This window comes from Tupaia chinensis, unplaced genomic scaffold, assembly GCF_000334495.1.
Source record: "Tupaia chinensis unplaced genomic scaffold, TupChi_1.0 Scaffold000309_1, whole genome shotgun sequence".
In the NCBI taxonomy this organism is placed as follows: Eukaryota; Metazoa; Chordata; class Mammalia; order Scandentia; family Tupaiidae; genus Tupaia; species Tupaia belangeri.
The window spans coordinates 2,632,448-2,642,086 of record NW_006159800.1 but is presented as its reverse complement, the minus strand read 5'-3'; the positions used below and the strand labels follow the sequence as shown (position 1 = coordinate 2,642,086).

General features: G+C 37.5%; 1 pseudogene; it reads left to right on the top strand.

The window, feature by feature from the left end:
* Positions 1–4,765: 4,765 nt before the first annotated feature.
* Positions 4,766–5,368, top strand: LOC102488247 (proteasome subunit alpha type-2 pseudogene; annotated as a pseudogene).
* The last annotated feature ends 4,271 nt before the right edge of the window (positions 5,369–9,639 follow it).

Sequence of the window (9,639 nt, the reverse complement as noted above, 5' to 3'; positions counted from 1 at the left end):
TTTATAAATTTAAAAAGTCTCTCGCTCTCTCTTTCTCTTGCTCTGTGTGTATATATATATATATATATTCCTTTGTAATTTCACATTCTCTCTCTCTCTCACTTTCTCTCTGGCACATACGCTAACCAGAGAGAAAGATAGAGAGAAAAATTTAAAAAAAAAACAAACCCTACTCCAGCAAGGTGTGGTCACGCTACAGTAATTTTTCTTCATTTCTCTATCCCATAGGGAATTGGGGCATATGTGCATTCATGCACACATACTCAACATGTTTCTAGACTTTGGGGCTGGGATTTGAACCACAGTTGGCCATATAGGATCCTATTCACAACGTACAGTGCTTAACCACTGTGTTGTGGGACCAGCCTAATCTCACATTTCCATTCCACATATTTCCTTGCCTCTTTAGTTGATATCTCTTACCATTTAGTAGACTTGTTTTGATTAACTTTTACCCTTTATTCACATTCATTTACTTTCAGTTTTCTGAAAGCATGTTTATTATTAAGTAGCAGATATCCCTGTAGGGGCACATTAATTTTCTCCAGAATTCTTTCCCATGCTGCACTGTGTCCTTTATCTCCTCGTTCCATTTGGCTGTAGTCAGCACTTTCTTGTGTCTCATGAACGTCTCTGATGAATTGCATTGCACTCATTGCTATTATTACAAATAGGAGATGTAACTCCCCACCATCTGTAATAACAGTGCTTCCAGAGACATATTAGCTGCATTTAAAATTATAACACCTTCATAATATTCTTAATTCCATTGAATCATAGCAGTAGAAATGAATCCTAAAGTCATTGATTCCCAGCCATGGTTTCTTTTTTTTTTTTCCTTTAGGCAGAACTGAATAAATATACAGCGGATATAGAAGTATTCACACTTACAACATAGCTTCTTACCAAGCAGAACTGAATAAATATACAGCGGATATAGAGGTATTCACACATACAACATAGCTTCTTATCTTTTCTTACTGATATTTAGGAATTAGCCCTAGTTTGTCTGGTAGCATGCTTTTTAGAATAGCTGGAAAGGTAAACAATTGGCAGTTTTTCCCTTTATGAGCCTAATCTTCTCTTATTTACCTTACCATATTTTTCTACTTTATTGCCAATGAGAATGGAAAAAAATCCAATCTCCTTGCCAATTTTATATATCGTTAACAAATTTTACTTTTCCCTTTTGCCAACTGATTTCACCCAATAGGTAGGACTAATTAGTTTGCTAACACATGCAGTCAAGTATGAGGAAAAATGATTCACTGAATAAAACTGATCACTATAAAGTCAAGACACTCTTTGCATTTATTTAGCTTTTTAACTCTTTTCTGAAGGATTTGACTGTCCATCTAAGGGTTGTGATGGCCAGAGGCTGCCCTCAGGTCACAGATGACCTCAGGGGTTTACCTTTCAGTTGTGTCTAACAATAGATTACTGGCAATCTTTCAAGATTTTCTTTTTAAACAGCTGCCACCTGACATACTGAGGCTCAAATAAAGAGGAAAAGAAGGAAATCATCACGTCCAGCAGAAGTGCTTTGCCACATCCTCATCCAACATGTTGCTGCCGATGCATGCTAACAAGGGGAGTGAAATGAGAATGCTGCCATAGTCTACTTGTGAATATAGGGCACTGGCCATTCTTGTCCTCTCAGTCAGAGACCATGTTTCTGTCTGCAAGGTTTCAGAGCAGCCAGTGAGTGTCAAAGCTGCAAGCTTGGCCCTGTTGCATCATTTGCATGAAAAGAAACTGGAGGGGCACTTGCTTTTATAGAGAACTGAATGATATATTCTTGATTGTCACAAATAGTGCCCAGGTGGCCCAGGTGTCATTCCAACCTCCAATTCAGCGAAGACATTCAACTTCAGTCTCCAAGCTGCATCATCGTAACACAGTTATCTTACCTATATAAAATGAACCACATTGCATGGTGATTTGCTGTAAGGAAAGATAGACCCTAGGGCATCTTGCAGTGAATTTTTCCAACTATACTATCAATCTTTCAATAAACATGAATGCAACCGGTGATCCTAGGGGATGACTTCAAATCTAATACCAGTGTTTGAGTGAAAAAAATTTGAAAAACTCACAGGGCAAAGGTGATGCTGTGATTTTAAGAAATGTGAAGCAAGGTTCTCTCCTTAAAGAGATGAGGCAGAGGTATATTAATTGAATTGGTATATGACAAAAATTCAAATGCTAGCTGTCTTTGGGGAGGGGAGCAGTGGAGCAATCTTGACTAAAGTCTGCTGTGAGTCATTTGGCACATCTTTGGAATCCATTTCCATGGCCAATACCACATACCTGTAAGACAGGACTGCGTGATACCAGGCTTGGTATCAAGCTGTGGCTGTGCCTATGTGAGAAAGTGAGAGCATTTGCTATTTCATAATCCAAAAGGGCTGAAGAGAACTATATAACAGATCTCATCCAAGCACAAAAGGAGCTGTAAGAGATAATATCTGTGTCAAGAGCCCAGACGTTTCACAGAAGGTTGGTGCTGAACTGTATGTCAAAATATCTGCTGTGCAAGACACCTCAAGACAGAGACCCAAGAAATGTTTTTGTAAATAGCAGAGACTATCTGGTGGCTCTGAGGAAGACTTGAGACCCAAGTATAACACACAGGAATTGGAACGTGAGTCTGGCTGGGTGTCTTACCATTTCATAATTGAAAGCCAAACCAGACTGACTATGATTCGTTACCACTAATGCACATTCCGTTTGCACCACAGGTTGCAGCGAGTGGCAGATACATGGACTACTTAAAAGTTGAGGAATCACTAGGTAGTTATCTCTGAAGTCATCATTTTCGAGGATACAAATAAAGTCAAACCCTTCTGCCCTTTATTTTATTTTTTTCTTACTTTTAGATAGTTAAATAATGAAGTGCCTATAGCCAACTGAGCCTCGTTTGGAATTCTGCTTCATTCAGTTATTAGCTTTATACCCTTGTGAAAATCACTTAGCCTTATACGTTTAAATTTTCCAATCTGTAAAGTGAGGTTAATATTATATTACATATATATTTATTTATGTTTTATACAGTGCTGCGAAAAAAATATAGTTATAGGCTGAATGCTAGTGACCCCGTAAAAAATCATCTGTTGAAATCCTAGTCAAGAGATGTTTGTTTGTGGAGGTAGACCCTTGGAGAAGTGGTTAGGGCTAATCATAAAGCATTAGTGTCCTGGACCAGTTGGTGGCATGGTGGCGAAAGTGTTGGATCCTACATGGTGCTTAAGGTGGCTGGATCCTACATGGCAAAATGTTTTAGTCCTCTACCTGGTGGCTTAAAATACACTCCAGGCATTTGGACATGTATGCCTCAAGAAAAGAAAGAAAGTTTATAAAGAAAGTTTGAGAGCTCATTAACATCACCATCATTTGAAGGCATAGCTAGGACTGCCATCTATAAATCAGAGAACACTCACCAAACATTGAATCTGTCTGTGTGTTGATCTGGCACATCCTGAGTTCCAGAAATGTGAGAGATAAATTTCTTTCTTTTTCTTTTTTTTTTTACTAAGCATCAAGTCTATGGTATTTAAGCCATCCAGTCTGTGATATTTTGTTATTACAGCCTGAATAAACAAAGACAGAGATATATACACATATGGGAAAGGGTATCTGAAAGTTTGCAAAAAAAAAAAAAGATGAAATTAAGTATATGTTTGGTTCAGTGCAAAAAAAAAAAAGTGCATAGTTGTTTTTGTTTGTTTGTTTTGTTTTCTGTGGAGTTTTGTTTGTTTGTTTGTTTGTTCTTAGGTTGTATGCCCTCACTGGAGAGAGAGAGAGAGAGAGAGAGAGACAGAAACAGTGAGACCAAAAGTGAGAAATCACTCCTCGGGGGAGATGGCCATGCTACATTTCCTTCTCCTCCATTCTCCTTTTGGGAACTTGGCCATGTGTACCCATGTGCCTGGTGTGAGTTTCAAGTCACCAGGTCTGGAATTCAAACTGTGGTCAGCCATGTGGGAGTCCGATGATGTAAACACTACTCCATCTGCTGGCCACATGCATATTATTTTTTTCAACAATACACATTTCCATGAACTTTTTGAAGAGTTCATATATGTGAAAAAGAACTTAAATATAAATGTCAATGATTGGTTTATCCAATTCTTTACAGAACATGATGGTTGAGGTTATTGTTTTCCCCAGTGAGGGGATTAAGGCTGCAGTGACCCCGACACACACAGCTTCAAATGTGAACCTTTTTATGTGTCTTCACAGCATCTCTGTGAGTTCTCTTACAAAGTAAGTACTTACCCTCTAGCTTGGCATATGCCTTCATTGATGCCTCCTCACCGGACAGTAGATTCTTAGAGGAAATAAATAGTGACCTGGTTGCCTTGTGATCTACTGTGTGGCACATATATCTGAACTGTGTCAAGACTAAGAAAATGTAAAAAAAAAAAGGAAAAAAAAGTTCGAGCAAGCAAAGTCTTATACTAAGACAATTTCAGTTACTAAGATTTTAAAGAGTATTATATAAAAATTAATTTGTTTATGTACCAAATCCAAAACAATACAGTTACCCTAAAATGAAAAATTCATCAAGAATAGCATACTTTCAAGGGACATTTTAATAAGTGTATTCATTACTGCCAGTTAGGCTGCTCTTTGGAAACACTTACCCTGCAGCAGTATCACAGACTCAATGCTCCCGTCTTCCTCAGTGGAATTTAAATAACCATTTGTGGATCCCTGTTGCAGTGCGCATGTGTGCGGACACACTTTGGTACTCTGAGTAAAGATGGCAGAGTGTGGTGACAGTTTTTCCTTGACTACATTCAGCCCATCTGGCAAACTTGTCCAGATTAAATATGTTTTGGCTGCTACACTGGGAGGAACCCTTTCAGTAGGAAATAAAGATGCAAATAGAGTGGTATTAGCAACAGAGAAAAGAAACAGAATTCTGTATGATGAGCAAAGAGCACATAAAGTGGAACAATCATCAAGCATACGGATTTGTATGTAGTGGCCTGGGCCTAGGTGATAGAGTGCTTGTGCACAGAACTAGAAAACCAGCCCAGCAATACGATCTTGTTTGCCAGGAACTCATTCCCATAGTTCTACTGGCACAAAGAGCAGCTTCTGCGATACAGGAATGACCCCTATCAGGGAGTAGCTGTCTATCTGGAGTTTCCTTGTTTACTGATGGTTGGCATAAAGGACAACCATATTTGTTTCAGTCAGACTGGCTAGAGCTTACTTTGCCTGGAGAGTTGCATCAATGGAAAAGAACAACATAGATTGGAAAGCTTTCATTGAGAAAAGATGTAATGGAGTTACAAAACTTGAAAATACCTTTCATCTAGCCATCTTAATCCTAAAAGAAAGCCTTGAAGGACAATGACAAAGAATAACATAGTTCACAAACTGCAATGAAGCTATATTTAGGAGGCTTAGTTCGACTCAAGAGTTACTAGGGTGCCATAGTGCAATAATGAAATGATTCAAGAATCAGAATTCTTTTTTTCTTTTCCTTTTTTACCCCTCCGAGTTTGCTATAGGGTGTATGCACTCACTAGAGAAAGAGAGCAAGAGATAGAGAGGGAAGGAAAAGTAAGAAATCACCCCCATCCAGGGGTGGGGGTAGCCATGCCACAGTGTCCCTTCTTTTCCATTTTCCTCTCAGGATTTTGGGTACACACGCACACATGTCTGGCATGTTTTTTCCAGCTGTAGGGCCCAGGACTGGAACCAGTCAGCCATGTGGGATCCAGCCACCCTAACTAACATGCCACTTACTGGCCCAAATAATTCAGAATTTTAACATGTTTAACATGTGTTTTATTTTACAGAAGTTTTTCATACTTCTTTCTATGTGTTTTAATCAACTTATGTTTTTGAGGTTTTTTTGTTTGATTTTTTTTTTCAACTTATTACTTTACAAAGGAGAAAGAGAGAGAGAGAGAGAAAGAGATCCCTAATAAGGTCCTCATGCCTTAATCCATCCCCAGCTTCAGCCAACCTGAATGACAGGCACTTGCTCAGCTGACATGTACTGTAAGGCCTCTCAGTACCTCTCCATGTGGATTCAGATGAATTACCTCTGTGCTACCTCAACCAATGTTTTAAAAATCACAGATAGAAATCATAATAAAGTACTTTAAAAGTTACAATATGTGTTTCTCCTTTTACCTCCCCCTAAATACTGAGTCTGAGAAAACACTGGTCAGCTTCTCAGCTTCTCAATCACCACTATCTGCCTGGCTTTTCAGCTTCTGCAGGATATCCACAACCACTTGTTCGCAAGAAGCAGCATTGTGCCAAATTTTGTGCTCACTTTAGGCTTACATTTTCTCTGGTTCTCTGACCTTTTATGTCTGGGCTAACTTGATTGCAATAAAATCGAATTCCTGTCTTCCCAGCTCTATAATGGAGCTTTGCTCAGCTTCTAAGCCTCTTAGGAGATGCTTTGTTTCAGTTTATCATCATCCAGAGCCCATGTAACACATGCATATGCAAATGTCTAGAGGAGAAAAAAAGTGGAGTAAGATGGAAGAAATGTTTTATTGGAATTTTTCCCATTTGACAGGGACTTTGTTTCTAAAACTTATGTAACATTGATAGCTCTCCAACACCTGAACACAAAGATTTAACAATATATACATGTTTTATATTTAGTCACTGTCAGAGACTAAATTTGGGTTCATTTTTTAACAATATATTTTCTGCTTCTAGTAAGAGTCTAATCTAGTGGTCCAAGTTTCTATTTTTTGGTAATAAATCACCTGCAAAGTTCAATCACAGCTCTCAAATCTGCTTTATTCTTTGCTTCTTCCCCACCGGCTCACTCTATCCCCTCTCACTCAACTAAATGATGCTACATGGAGATTTGGATGAAAAAACTGTGCTCTTACTCTGATAGTTTTCCTGAGATATTTTATTCATGTTTGATATATTTCCAAGCCTCTGAGATCAGTTTTTCAGTTTATTCACTCAGTCATGAAGCCACTGCAACATATTTCAAGGTGCATTTTTTGGACAATGTGACACTTCCAGTGATGATTTATGTGGAGTCACAATAAATAACAGGAGCTGGCACAAAAAGACCTCAAATTTTTAATAAATTAATGTTATAAGGTCTAATTATGGCCCTTTTCACACTCAGATGGAGCTAGGAAGCCCCCAGAGCTGCTTTTCTTTGTACAGTGACTCAGAGATCGATCCAACTTCCCTTCTTGGTCATGCCACCTGGACCCTAGGGCCTCCTATGTCCTATCAGGAGAAATGAGAACTAAAGGATGGGTTATTTTCTAAAGTTATCCCTGAAAGAATTATACTGTTTTTCTCTATGAACTATTGGCCAGAATTGGTAACAGGACCAGATGCACGAAGGCTAGGTAATAAAGAGGAACACCTTTTCAGTCATGGGTCCTGCAGTAAAGAAGTTCAAGAACAGTAAGCCTGGAAAGAATATTCACTCTACATGGAGAAAGGCATTACACCAGATAATAGATTTAAACATGTTTCTTAACTGTACACTTTTGCTTTTCAACTAACTTTTTTGTTTCAGTTACTATGCAATTTTACTGAAAGTCATAAAGTTCAAGTAAAATAACTGCTATTATTAGAAAGAATCTGAATTTCCAGTGATATATTCAACAATTTTGTGTATATTACTGCAAAGCATTTAATTATTCCTAATACATTCTCTATAATTAAACACTAATTTTCTTGAATTTTTAAATATATACCCAGAGCATGAATAACTTTGGAAACTTAAAGTAGAAAATCTGAAAAGTTCTATTATTTGATGAATATGTATAAAGATTCAAACATGAGAAGAGAGTAATTTTATTCTATAATATGCTTCTTAATAGTTGAAACAGCAGGTGTGATTAGCATACACTCTTGACCACCAGGATTCAGATTAATTAATTATTTAAACCAGATTATCAGAGTTCAACTTGCTATCAGTAGTTGTAGTGACCAAATTGCTTTGAGAATACATAGAGTTCAGCGTTTGAATTGAGAGTTAGAACTTCATGTCTCTTCTGGCACACTGACTTAAATATCAAAGTCCAGTTTTTATGTGTATTTTAATGTCTCATCACATTTCTAATTGGGAAATTAAGTTGATGTTTAATTTGGTGCACATATTTTCTTTCCTTTTCCTTCTACTGGAATGTGCCTACTGCCTCTATCCAGCCTGAAAGTATCATTTAGTTTCTCACTGCTTTGTCTTTGAAGCATGTCTACCTTGATTTTTCCTATCACTTCCTTTTATAGAGATTCCCTCATGGCTACAATCATGTCCAGTCTTGTTCATAGTTCTTTAACCTCAAACACATGCATTTGAGTTAAGCATGTGTATTATTTATATGTGAACAAAGTTAAACATATTCAAGAAATATGATACACACTGAAGATAATAACACTGATAATTTTTATTTTTATGTGTTTTTCTTTTCACATTAATTTGGGATATTAACATATTATAGTCACATATAATGACAAACAGTGGTAGATTATGAGAGAAGGAATAAAGAGTCTGGATATAGAATGAGTGATGTACCATGTAATTGGCAGAAACTATCTCTGGCTATCCCTGTTAAGATTATATTGATGGGGGAGGCTGATAGGCATCAGGACTTGATTTAAATGCAGATGATCAAGAAAGAGTCTACATAAAAGCTAAACTTTTCAACAGAATCTGAAAAAATATAAAACTAAAAAAACCCCCATGCTTCTTAGTCAAGTACTCACTTCTTACATATTTTGCAGAGAAAGGAGGAAGCAAAAAATTCATTTGGCTATTTTTCCAACTAGTAATCTTCTGTTGTCAAGGTATATAGCTATATCTTAATTATTTGGCAGCCTAAATCATCTCTAAATTCTTCTCACTAAAGGCTACAGGAGTGAATTATAGTTTTGATGTAATTACTAGAGTACATGCAATTTTATCTCATTTGTACCTTTACATGACCTGAATTACATAGTATCAAAAGGAATTTGATAAAAATTTGTATTCATGGCAAGAGTATATTTGATATCATTTCTATATGATACGTTTGAACAAATGCATTAGAAAGAGACATATGACATGAGGTAAATTTCAGGAAGTTAGTTTGAGTGATAAGTTAAGAAAGAGCATTGGTCAGTTGGGTCTTACAGTCTGAATACATGAAACTATGTCTGAAAGATAACCTTTCTTAAGGTCTTATTTTCACTGTTTTTGATAGCCTTTTAGTGATACCTATTAACGTCCATCAAATCAAACTGAAGAACTAAGGTCATGCAAAAAGGGAGATTGCTGGAGCCATCTGTCTAGGTTGTCAGAAAATACAGAAGGAGAACCCACCCAGAGAAATGATGAGCTAAGTCAAAGCTCTGTACAAGCAAACCCTGAGCCCATAACTGTTTAACTCTGTCTATAGAAGCTATAACTGCTCCAGAAACAACCTCTAGGGCACTTATGTGCAGTTGCTATGAGATCTTTTTAGGTATCAAAAAAAAAGAAATGCCCTGGGACCAGCAGTTAGTGTAATGGCTATGTTGCTGGACTCCCATGTAGTCAACAGCGGTTCGTATCCCGGACCCGGTGGCTTAAAACTCACGCCGGGCGCGTGTGCATATGTGCCCAAGATCCCAAGAGGAGAATGGAGGAGAAGGGATTGC